The sequence below is a fragment of the Epinephelus fuscoguttatus genome, linkage group LG7, assembly GCF_011397635.1.
Source record: "Epinephelus fuscoguttatus linkage group LG7, E.fuscoguttatus.final_Chr_v1".
Lineage (NCBI taxonomy): Eukaryota > Metazoa > Chordata > Actinopteri > Perciformes > Serranidae > Epinephelus > Epinephelus fuscoguttatus.
This window is the reverse complement of record NC_064758.1, coordinates 12249975-12263374: the sequence shown is the minus strand read 5'-3', so window position 1 is coordinate 12263374 and position 13400 is coordinate 12249975. Positions and strand designations below refer to the sequence as shown.

Sequence of the window (13400 nt, the reverse complement as noted above, 5' to 3'; positions counted from 1 at the left end):
ACCAACTAGTGGTACTCCTCATGATTCACCCTCTTTTTTAGGGTCTCATGTACCCACACAGATCTCTGTTTCCCTGTGTCCTACAAACTACTTGCTGACAGCCTCTCACCCTCAACCAGAGCTACAGTCCGTACCATCTGCCTGAAAATTTCAGGAACTAGATATTAATTATTGTAAAATAAAATAAAATAAAATAAAATAAAATAAAGGCACAGAAAGCATTTTTTTTTACCAGTGGCATTCAATTTACTGTATAAACATAAAAAATAAAAAATAAAAAAAACTGCAAAAATCTTTCTATGTGATCGGACCTTAGACTGCACACTATACACTAGGTATATGCAGATCCCTGCAACAGTATCTGAATCATACTATCAGAACGATAAAATGAAACAAACTAAGATCATTTGTATGATTAATGGTTAGTCAACTTTAGTGTGTTTCTGTATTTGGGGTGCATTTTGTTTTTGTTTTGTTGCATGTATTTCTCAATTTGTTAAGTTGTATTTCTACAGTGCTTTCTTCTGAATGCATTGAATGTGTTTTCGAATTGGCAAAGATGTTTTCTTCATTTGCTTGTGTTTTGTCTATTTCTAAATGTTTACTTAGGCTGCAGTGTGTTACACTCTCAAGGGCCACTGTAAGTGGAAAACAAAAACCTCCTAAACTAAAACTCCCTGCATGGCTACAAAACCACAAGGTCTAAGTGTTTCTATTAAATTTCTGAAAATCCACCCTTTAAAGATATTTCATGTCAGTTAAAACATGTTTGTGTTAAACAGAGACTATGCAAAATGACCAGCACCTCAGGGTGAAGTGTTTTCATACAGCTCACCCCAGCAATTAAAGAGAAGTGGCAGGCTTTTTACAGACAGACTGAGGTCCACTCAGAGTAAAATGAAATGTACAAGAGACACTCTTTTGTCCAGACTGGCATATTTCTCAGTTTGAAACTGAAGCTGGTATAATGGTGATGATGGTGCCACCTCCCGCTGTGGCTAAAACCAGGCTGCCTGCTGGCTTCCTGACAACCCTAGCATTACTGTATAATCAGTGCTTACCATCGCTTGCACCGGGCAGATACACAGAAGCAACACACACGCGCACACAAACACACTCGTACTCCCGGATATAAACAAAAATGCATCAACTCATGCATAAATAGTGACTCACGCACATGTGTGCACACACCGACACAAGCCGACACACACGCATCCCTCCACGTGAGCACAACACAAGCTCAACCTGAGCCAATACATGCCTCCTCATACAAATTATTCGCCCACTCTCGCACATACACACACTCACAGCTTGTGTGTGGGCCATTGTGAGTGACAGTGAGTAGTAGCGGCAGTTATCTGTGTGTGTGGGGTCGGTATGTGTCGTCTTAAAATGCCAACTGTGGGCGTCTTACTTGAAGATAAGATATTGAGAGATGTGAAGGCAAGGCTTGCAGACCAACTTCAGTACACACTTCAAGATAAATGCGCAGAAGATGTGTGTATGTGTGTGTGTGCGTGTGTGTGTGTGCGTGTGTGTGTGCGTGTGTGGTGGTGGTGGTGGGGGGGGGGGGGGGGGGATGCAGGAGGAGAGAGAGAGAATACCATTCCAATTATCTCTCTAGGCCTGTCCCTGTGACAAATGTCAGATAAGACTTTTGCAGTGATAAAACCCACCTGACCCTGAGGACTTGTGACCCTTCTCAGACTTGGTAGCACTAAGACTCTTGTTACATTGTCTCTCCTGATAGGCCGCTGAGCCCAAAGGGGAAATGGGATTTCTTTCCCGGCTGAATTAATTCAATAAAATAAAGCTTTTCTTTTTGGACTTTGTTCTATCTCACTCTCTGTGTTTGAGGCGGCAGGGTGTCGGTTTAGGATACCATCGCAGCTCGGAAAACACCCGACCAGCTGAGATATCACCGAGCAGTGCCAGATTTACAAACAGGCCAAATTTCACTAGATCTTTCATGCAATTTACGCTCACAATCTGCCTGAAATTGACATGGGATTGAGTGAGGCAGCAGAGGGTCAGTATCTGGGGCTGCAGGCTAATCACATTTTGTGACTAAGAGAGAGGTTAAAGATACAGTTCACTAGTAGGTGGAACCACTAGTGAGTAAAGAAAAGAAATCTAAGTTATCACAAAGTGGTTCAACAGGTAAAGACATGCTAACACGTTTACAAGGCCATCACTGAAATCCAGCTCTCCCTACTACTCATATAATTAATGCAGTATGAGTCACTGAATAAAACTTTGATGGAAGTAAAAAGCAAGGTAACACTTTACAATAAGGTACACAAAATTAGAGTAGTCACTGAGGAACAAATGAGGAACTAATGAGTTTATTTACCCAAGTTTGCATTTATCTTAGCAGAATGTAAAAAAAAAAAAGAAAAAAGAAAAACTGATGTTATGTGCTGGTTTTGTTTGGACATTTCTTTCAGACAAATGAAGAAAATTCACCGAAACTATTCTCCTTTTGTGAAAAACAAGGAGTTATCTGCACACTGAATAGTTTTAAGCCCTGTAGGAGGTATCATTTATTTGTGACGTTGTGACATATGAGAATGTTATGGGTATTGCTCAGTATTGAGGCTTATATAGTGAGGCTTAAAAAAAAAACGCAACACACAATTGGCTGATTATTTTATTATAGTTTCTATTTGCCTCACTATAAAAACATCACAATACCTTTGTCTGAGGAAGACCCTCTCAGAGTTGGCAACATAGCGAACAAGTGATACCTCCTTGGGGGCTTCAAAACTATTGTGTCCAGCTAATTCTTTGTTTTTCACTTTGAGCCCTTTTATCCAGTCTCATTCTTCTGTGTTAAAACTAGACTTCTAACAGAGCAGCAAACAAAGGTTACTCTCCAAAATCTTCTCAGGCTCTGCTGCTGGGTGTAAGGTGCTTAGTTATCTTCAGGTACAAAGTTAAAATAATCAGGCCCACACAGAAATGGACTGCTTAATTATTTGTCAGTGTCAGTGTTAAACATTAATGCTTAATGTTTTGTCTGTAGTCCAAAAGACATGCACAAACAAGACTTATACATGCACAAAGTGGAGAGATGTCAGGGTGAGGGGGCTGCCCTTGGTGAGGCGCCCCGAGCGGTTTGGAGGTTTGGTGACTTGCTCAAGGGCACCTCGGCAGTGCCCAGGAGGGGAACTGGCACCTCTCCAGCCACCAGTCCACGCTCCCTCTGGTTCCCAACCCAAGTTCCTATGGACGGAGCCACTGCCGTCCCAAGGGTGGGATTGTAAGAATGAGGAAGAGCAGAGGTGGGAACAGTGTTATGGCTACAGATGTTTGTTTTTTTAACAGACGAAGAATATCAAAAACTCAACATTAGCCATGACAGCCTGGGCTATGTTCAGGCCTAACAAAATGTGTCCTTAAAGGCCAAATTCAAAAGCAGTGACACTGCCAACAGTAAGCAGTTCACTGCATTTGGAGGTGGTCTTTAAGACAATTAACTAATTTACTTAAAAACATATAATTTCCCCTAGGTGTGAGATGAATGTGTCTGATGTGAGGGTGCTCAATTATGGCACCATTTAAACTATGAACAAATGTAGCCATAACACTGTAAACAGATTTCCTGGCCTTATCAATCTTTGCTGGATTGCCACCAGCCTCCCACCTGCACCTTTGGTCAATGAAGAAAATATTATCTTAATGTCAGGATGCTGGAGGTGAAGCTAGTGCAGGTCCTCCTTCATCATGCTGACCAGCTTGACACTCTTGACTTTCCCCATGATGTTCCCAGGACATCTGGTGCCGCTCTTCCTCACAGGGAGTGGAAAAACAAGGAGAGAAGGCCTCTCCACTGCAGTCCACCCCAGCCAAACCAGCAGACACTGATGTCTGGCATGCTGAGGGTGCTTACCAAGGTCTCTGCAGCTCTCTAGACACCACGCCGGACATTGCCGTCACCAATGATCCACACTGTGCCTATCAAAGTAAATGAGTGTAATAAATGCTTTAGGTAATGAAACACAGAAAGTTAACTATGAAGGGTGAATCACTTGTTTTTGCTGACAATACTATTATGTCACATCTGTAGGATAAAATAAAACAGAATATAGATGACAGTGTTTTGAATGCTTTCTTTTTGTCCTTGGAAGACAATGTAATATTAGCTGTCTAAAGTCAAGCAGCCAAAACTGGTACTTACACTTTCTGCTGTGGGTAGCAGGCGTGGTGGAGTCACAAGTGGCCATGACCTCAACACTGGTGATCTTGTAACAAGTATAACACTGCCTTTCTTTCACAATTTCTACATTTCTTTATCATGTTCTAGATAATCTCGCAATGCGCTGTTGATAACAGTAACGTTAATGTTACACATACATTTCAGTCCCCTTCGGACTTTTATCAATGTCAAAATCATAAATATGCGCGCTGGTTGCAAATGTGGGTACAAGCATATAATCTTTAATGTCAGTCGTTATGCACACTGCAAATCCAACTACTAACTTGAATTTCTTGTTTGGTATCAACAAAACATTAATGGTCAGAAAGAACACTACCGTTAAATGTGACTTAGCTTATTAACATTATCTTATTCAAAGTATAATCAAGTGACATCCAAATAAACAACTCGTTACTAAAGTTACGTGAAAATCTAAATTCAGGTCAGCTGATGTGCTTAAAATTATTCGTTATATGTATTAAATAAACGTTATGCTGATTCACTGTAAACCTGGCCAAATTACTGCAAGTCTCGACAAGATCAAGTGTTGCAAATGAACGTACCAAAATTAACGTTACATATTTAAAAATGTTGAAGCTTTTTTTTTTTTAGATTGTTTACTCTCACTAACAGCTGAATCATTGTTTCAAGATTTGTTGTATAACATTAGTTTCAGGTAAACTCAACTTACCTCAAGTTTCGTGAAGGACCTGGCACCAAACGGGAGCAGTCAACACCGCAGGGCTAGCCAAAGTAGCGTAGCTTGTTAGCCCATGACACCGTGAAAGGTCCTGGCCAGTCGCATTATATGAATACAGTTCTGCAATCAATGCTATTCCTTCTGGTTTAATCCATTTTATTACAGATCAGTAATGTTTTGGTGAAGGAAAAATCCCAGAGGCTCCATTTGCATTGATTTTGAATGGTATCAAAATATTTGATGTGTATCTTATGTCTTGTTGTGTTCTGGTTTATACCTGAAATTTTTTGTACATTGTTTAAACTCCATGTCGCCAGCTCCTTGTGTCAATGTGAAGAAGACTGAAACTGCTGTAGCATGAGGTTTGTTTTTGTTTGAATATATTACAGAGATGCTCACATTATGAAAATTATAAGATGTAGAATGCATTCCATCACTTGAATTCGGAACAGAATGTAGTGACACCACGCTGTTTGTGAGGCCAAAAGTTGGTAAATACGAGTGGAATGTTGCAAGAGACAGTTTGACTCCAGCAGTCAAACAGTGCAGACGGACATCACAACTAGACTAGAATTTCAAAAGAGATCTGCAACACCGTGAAGATGCTCAGACAACGTATTTTTGGCCGAAAGGTTTGTCTGTATCTATCTTTCTGTAGATTCATGGCTTTTAACGTGACCTTGTGAAATGAAAAAGTTTCCATGACTTCAGTGTGTTTTTCGATACTTTCAGTCAAATTATAGTCTATCTAGAGGTTTTTTGTAGGCTGGCACAGATGTTAGTGTTACCCTGATTCCCTCGACAAAAGCCAAGGGGATTTTCTCGTTATATTCGATTATTGCAGGAAAACAACAGTTTATGATACTTGTGTTTGTACTGCAAATAATCTTCAAATATTTACACAACTATTATGATTTTTCAAGTATAAATGTAATGAGTGGAAGTAAAAAGCTAATGTTATCTAAATTACTTCATTCACTACCCCAACAAGGCTGTGAAGCTGTCAACGTGATGACGCTCTGTAGTCTCATTTGATCACTCGTTAGCAACCACCTTTGTAAGACACCTAAAGGCTTAAAATTTCACAAATGGGATATTTACTGACATATCTTATGTCCTAGAACAAAATGTGGAAGTCCTTGGTGTGAAGCACAGACTGTATTTCAGGCACCTAACCAAAACCAGATTCAAAAAACTCACTGACTTCAAGACAAGGAAACCAAGTGTGCAAAAATGTACTCATTTTCGGGTTTAAGGACTCATTCCCGGACTACTCAAAAAGGCATTTTAATTTGCAGTCAATGTTCATTTTATTTTTCTTTATTCTTAACAGAAGAAACAACGATCTCATAAGAAGACTGTGGCTGAGGAGGAGAAACAGCACTCCAGCCATCAGACAAAGTAAGGACATACACTTCAATACAAAATACACTTCAGTGGTCTGTTTCATTCGCTGCCTTTATAAAGGGTTTAGAAGGATTTTACCAGAAATTAAGTAGTATTAATGCAAGTATTTACATTTTTTAGTATGTAGATTCTTGGTAGTAATCCAAACCTGTAGGAGTTAGTGCCAGAGCTGCAGACCTGACATTTGAAAGCAAAATTTTCATTGTTTTTTAACTGGTAAAATCTTGGAGCACTGAAAAAAAATAAAATAATAAATGTACAGGCAACATGTACAAACTGTCTGAGATTTCAGTGTCAAGTATTTAAGTTTGATGCAAATTGTTTCTGATTGTGTTAACTGTGACAGTGATTTTTTTCTGGAAACAATTCTTGCAAATGATTTATGATTCATTTATCTGGCCTCGAAAGTAGAAAAACTGTGTCTCTTAACCACCAGTGGCGGTGTCCAGGATGTACCTGCTGCTCCAGTCTCAGCAAAGCCAGCTCAGGCTTGGGAGGACCAACAGCCAAAGAAGGACAGCTGGGAGAATCGCCTCTTCAGTTACCTTGACGTATGTTTGATGTCAGAGTGTCAGAGCTTCACGTTAATCTCATTTTAGTAGACTAACATTTATATTTAAACATTTTAGTTAGAAATGGCTGCGAAAAAAAGAAGTTTAAAACAGTTTTCTCATAATATTGCTTTGGTTTTCACTCTACAGAAGAAAAGTATTCCTGGTAGGAGGCCTTCAGCCCCACAGGTAAGACGCTCATTCAGAGTGCGTTTTTGTTTCTACAGACATGTTGTTTGCTAACTCTTTAATTTTCCCAATACCCCAGAGATGACCACAAGGACACAGAGTGTCTGTATGATTTACCTCTGTAAAATAACCGACCACGTTTCTCTTTAGACCTACTGACACCACCTTCAGAGGCTCAAACTGCGTCACAAAGGGAATGTTATGTTGCATTATTGAACAATTCAAGTTTGTTTTTCCTCCAACAGAGAAAACAACGCCTCACACCAGTCAACATCACCAACACCGAAAAGACGGACTCACCAAACCCTGAGAGGAGGTAGTGACATTCATTCCATGCTGCTTTCAGTGTCTGTCAGGAACATAAAAAGTTGATATTTTTTCTTAATTCCTCTTATATTCACTGATTAATATTCTCACATACATAAACTTTTCCTAACCTATCATATTTTTAACTCTAAGTAACCTTAATGAAAACATGTTCTTCCAGTTTTTTGGTGGTTGCTTTAGTTTAAATCTTGCAGTGATATTCTGTAGCTAAAGTATTCTTAAAATATTTTATGTTATTGATTTTACCTGGGAGTCTTTTTGTGTATGTTCTACTGTACCTCTTGACGATGACAATTTCTTCTTATAGCAGCAGCCCTGCAACAACGAACAGCACAGATGAGCAGGACGAGCGTGATGACGTGACGCTGTTTTGCTCACTGGATGACATCACGCAGGCAAATTCAGTCGACATCACTGACCTCAAGGAGAAGCTGTTCATGGCGCGACTCAACAAATAAGTGAAAAGCTGTCACTACATTTTATGTATCACTACACCAAAATGATCCATTTTCAAACTGAAAGCAGACTGAAATAGCAAAAGCTACAGCTATGCCTGTATTGTCTGGGGTTACACCAGGGGTTACGTTAGCTTACTTAACCAACTGTCACAGAGGCGGCAACTTATAAACACACACTCTGCTCTGTCAGCCTCTTGCTTGTTTATTAAGCATGTGTTTGTGTTTTTTTTGTTTTATCTCCATAGCAACGAAACAAATGACATCTGGGACACTAACAGTTCTCTGGATAGCCCCATCGACTGCTTCGGGTGAGTATATCTGCACATGAATCAAAGTTGTAACGAGAGATGAATCCATCAAATCAAACTGAAATACCTGTTTGTGATTGGTCAGTGAAGTATGAATACTGACGTGTGTTTTGACTCGCTGTGTTTCTGTGTCAGATTTCCAAACATTGGGCAGACCTGTTGTATGAACGCAAGCCTGCAGAGTCTCCTAACATTAGAAGACTTCACTGGGACCATCAGCCGCATGGAGCAGGTCTGGAGCTCAGTTCCTGAGGCTCAACTGATGAGATACAGCAGCTACAACCGAACATTCACACTTACGTCATTCTCAGGTTTTTCCACAAACCTGAGTACCAAAATGAAACACGTGCAAAAATGTCTCTTTTTTCCTCTCACCTTCTGCAGAAGCTTGATGGATGTTAGGGACGTTCATTTGTTCAAAGACACTCAAGTTAAAATCCCCCTCCTGGAGTCCTTTAAGAATGTGGTCTCTGCCCAGGCACCTGAGTGCAAAAGGTGAGTCAGCTGCCTTTACATTCTGTTGTTTCACCTCCTGACTGTCTGTGCTCTGTATTTAAACTCTTCTCTGTGTATTCAGGATGCTCATGAGTTCCTGACTGCAGTCCTGGAACAGATGAGAGGTCTGGCCTCTCTACTGCAGGAGACAGCAGCTTTCATGGGCACACATTATACCTGCCCTGTAGAGGATCACCTGGTGATCACAATGGAGAACACCAGGACATGCAAAAAGGTGAGATTGCGCAGTTCAGGGTCACACACAGTCAATTTTTAATGGTGCCACCTTAATGATCTGGTCTTGAATAAGCCCTGCTCTTGTCCTGTTATGAAACAAAATTGTGTTGTGACCGCTGCAGCCAGTATTAATGTGTATTGTCTCTTTAATGTGCAGCTGTGGAGCACAGTCAGTGAGACAGGAGGAATCCACAAACCTGTCTCTAGACCTCATCCCTGGAGGCTCTGTGGAGGAGATGCTCCAGGAGTACCTTAAGGTAAGATCCACACATCCTCCTTCAGCCACATGATCACTGACTGATATAAAACATCATGCAACACACACTACAGACACACACAAACACACTCACACTGCCTCTGTCTGAGCATGTGGACGTGTTGTAGTTGTGTTCATAACACACAGCCTGTTTCTCTGTGCTGCTCTGCAGGAGACGGAGGTGGAGTTCAGGTGTGACTGCGGAGGGAACACATCGAGCTGCAGATCATCCCTCCTCACTCTGCCACAGTAAGTGGCACACATCTGACATAAATGATCACCTGACCTGGGTGGTTCCCAAACATGGGTCCACTGACCCACAGGGACCCTTGAAAGTCAGTTGATCTCAGCGTCAGTCACCGACGCACAGAGGCACCCTTTGTGGCAGTATGACACGCACCGGGCAGCAGCAGTTCGTGACGCTTTTTTTGTGGCTTTGTGATCATTTGAATGATTAAATATAAAAAATGTTTAATTTATGTTGGCTGCAGACTGACTTATTTGGAGCTGTATTAAACAGAGCTTTAGGCTATTAAGATTCAAATAATTTGATGACGATGCATAGGCTACAAAACATGCTGTAGGCTATATGTTATCCGTATCATTTGTTAAAATACATGTTAAATAGCTCTACATTCTGACAGCCATCACTGATTTAGAGTTTATCCATTATGCACAAAACATCTCTGGTTTCCCGTTCCCACTTCATTCAAAACCCCACAAATGAATCTTCTGTTTGTTTGGTGACCACTACGCTATCAGTGATGGTTTTCAGAATGTATTATGATACAACACCTTACCGTCTGGGTTTGATGTTGCCTCCAGTGGCATGTCGCTGTCTCCCCAATTATGCCAGCCATGCGCTCGTCTGCAGCAGATAGTTGGGACTGCGAGCCTCCTCCTCCTGTGGCTGCTGTGGTTTTTTTGTGTGCGTTATGCGCTTCTTTGCCTCCAGTTTCATGTCAAACCATTTACGCTTCACCTCTGACATGGTTCTTTGTACCACGGAGACAACATTAACAGCATCTGTTACCTCCCTCCAGGCCTTTGCTTTGCCTGTCCCTGTCACACCACTACTAACTGAAGAAAATAAAATGTTTTTTCTTAAGTCCACTTCACCCAAAATTGTTTCGATCTCCGCTTAGGAAAAATTCTTTCTTCTTTCCCTCTCTTTCTTTGTTTGCGCCATGACTGACAAGTCGACTGGATGCACCTACACCTCCTTATATGGTGGTCATTGGATATTCATGGGCGGGGAATTATGCTAATTGCTGATTACCGGGAGCGCGCTGTCACTTTACGATGGATTGGCATTCATGATCATACACACGTGTTTACGATCAAATCTGAGTTTCCCGCGGCATTCCTGAATCCGGAGTAGGTTTTTAGTAGCGTAGGCTTTTATGTGCAAATCTACACATAGATTTACTCACTTTTCATGAATGAGACCCACTGCATGTAAGGAGCGTAGATTATCATGTCATCCCTGAATATTCAAAGCTGACGCAGGGGGGTACGTAGGGTGTCATATTTTAAGGTGTAGGTCCACTGACAAAGCATCATTATCTGACAAGTTACAATGAGAATGTGTTGCTCCACTTTGTCTTTAGGCTCAACATTAATCCTTTCATATTTTCATACCTTATCCCTCAGAGTGCTCATCCTGCAGCTGAAGAGATTTCGCTACTCTCCCTTCTTTGAGCTTGAAAAGGTTGATGACCCTGTCAGGCTGATAAAGGACATTGCCAGTCTCCTCCACACAGGTAAAGAAAAACAGAAACACAAAAATCAGGCTCAGGTGAAAGTAAACATGTGGACAGTGTGTGCTGTTGTTTTGTGTACGTGTGAAGCTAACTCTTATGAACTGTGTTCCTTCACAGGATGGAGGCTGCTACAGCTTGGTCAGTGCCATCAGCCATTTTGGCTCCACAGAAAGGGGTAAGAGAAGCACACACTGAAGGCTGAATGTGACCGTCTGTCGTCCTCTGTCATATTGTAGATAGAAACGTTTCAGGTCCTGATGGTAGTTAGTAGTGGTAGTTAGTAGTTTTTAGTGGAACTTTCCTTTTCTGTGTGAAATTGATGGTTATTTTTTCCTATTTTGATTGATAAATTTAGTTATTAGCACTCTGCTTTATTTGGAACTCTTTTCTGCTACCTTCTTATATTTTATGTAGAAAACCAAAAAAGTTTTAAACATCATGTCATATTCAGAATCTTTTTGATATCACTCTCTAAGTTGTAACTAAAGGTTTTATGAATGGTTAAGAAATAAATAATAGGTGAGTTACACACCGAGCTGTCGTGATTCTGAAAAATTCCCCTTTGTCTGTTATCAGTTAACCTTCATAACCTCCACTATGTTTTAAGATATTAATCAAGATCTCTCTGTTAATAGGACACTACATCAGCAAAGGCATCCACCCAGACTACAATCCAGACGAACCAGATGATCAGTGGCTCACCTACAATGATTCAATGGTCTTTGAGACGTCCGGCAAGTTAGTCTGTGAGCAGCGGGAGAGGGGTGCTTACATCCTGTTCTACAAGAGAAGTAAGAGGACAACACCGTCACATCCTTAACTCAAGTCCTGAAGAAGAGAGAGATTTTTAAATGCGCCAACATAGTGTTTATATCAAGTGTGTTGTCTTCATTCTCAGTAGTGTAACCCAACTGACGACCTGATGTCACACTAAGAGACCTGGATACACCACACAGAGACAGGATGACCATCATGGAGCCAGGAGACCCGATGTGGGACAAGGAAGGTAAGTGAGTTACTAAACTTGTCTGTGTTCTTGGTGTAGTTGTTCAACGTGACGGTGGACAACAGATGACCAGGAAAGACGACTGGAGGATGAATGAAGAAGATGTCCCGTGGCCAGGAGCAGCTGACGGTTCCCTTGCCCTTAGGAGGATGGGCCCCCCCAGAGAGCCTGGTTCCTCCCAAGGTTTCTTCCTCTTGTGGGGAGTTTTTCCTTGCCACTGTCGCCTCAAAGTCGCTGGACAGCAGGACAGACCCAACTCATCTCCTCAGCATTGACACCGCAGTTGTAGAGATGGTCCTGCATTGTCCCAGAGTATGGCTTGCTCTCTGGGGTGAACTACAAAAAGAAATTCAAAGAAAATAAATACTATTGGACTTTAAGATTTTGTTGGTTGTATTTTAATGTATTTGTCAGTGGGGGTTTTTATAGCTCCATAATATAGCACCAATTCCAAAACAAGTTGGAACATTGTGTAAAATGTAAATAATAACAATCAAATCCTTTTTGACTTATATTCAAAATGAATAAAGTCCAAAGACAAGATATTTCATCTTCAAAATGATAAACATATTGTTTTTTGTAAAATACGCACTTATTCTGATTTTGATGCCTGCAACGTGTTCCAAAAAAGTTGGGACAGGGGCAAGAAAAGACCGGGGAAGTTGTTGAATGCTCAAAAAACACCTATTGGAACATTCCACAGGTAATTAGGCTAATTGATAAATGATCGTATCATTTACCAACAGGTACAGGGGGCATCTTAAAAAGGCTCAGGTGTTCACAAGCAAGGATGGTCACTTTTTGAAAAACTGTGTGGGCAAACAGTTTGAGAAAAACTATTCTCAATGCACAATTACAGAGAATTTAGGGATTTCACCATCAACAATCTATAATATCATCAAAACATTCAGAGAATTCTCTGCATTTAAGGGGCACAGGTTCAGTCCAATACTCTGCATGCTGGAACAGATAGCTGGTGAGTCACTGGCGTCCGCTGAATGCACACAAACAGCAAACAGTTCAAAGGTGTGCAGCGGTACAGTTAGGAAGCAGACAGGAAGTGGAAAAGGAAACAGGGAACAGGAAAAGGTTCTATGTTCCCCGCTTACAAAAAAAGGTTCTATGTTTCCTGGGTTCTATGTTGCCCGCTCAACCAAACGGGAAACATAGAACCCTTTTTGTGTAAGCAGGTAACATGGAAGCTTTTTTTGCAGAGTTAAGTGGGGAACACAGAACCCGGGAAACATAGAACCCTGGAAACATAGGGATGACCCCAGTCTAACTAGGGGGGTCCGGGGGCATGGTCCCCCGGGAGAAAATTTTGAAAAACAACCCCTTAAATGGTGGCTTCAGGCGACTTTTAAGGGAATTATAATGGCAAAATTTTGACTTAAAATATGAGACTGACCTACAATAGAACTGTATACTCAACCTGCTGCCCCTTGCTGTGAATCATCTTCCTCCTCTTCCCTGACTTCCCCTGACTTATATGTGTGTAAAAGTAA

The 13400-nt window shown here is 41.1% G+C and overlaps 1 long non-coding RNA gene across 1 annotated transcript; it reads left to right on the top strand.

Moving 5' to 3' along the window:
- The first annotated feature begins 7830 nt into the window (after window positions 1-7830).
- Window positions 7831-12332, top strand: LOC125891462 (uncharacterized). The gene is made up of 10 exons (XR_007449641.1): window positions 7831-8138; window positions 8274-8370; window positions 8523-8633; window positions 8716-8868; window positions 9028-9127; window positions 9299-9375; window positions 10780-10889; window positions 11007-11064; window positions 11525-11680; window positions 11788-12332. It is a non-coding gene; the product is annotated as an uncharacterized LOC125891462 (long non-coding RNA).
- The last annotated feature ends 1068 nt before the right edge of the window (window positions 12333-13400 follow it).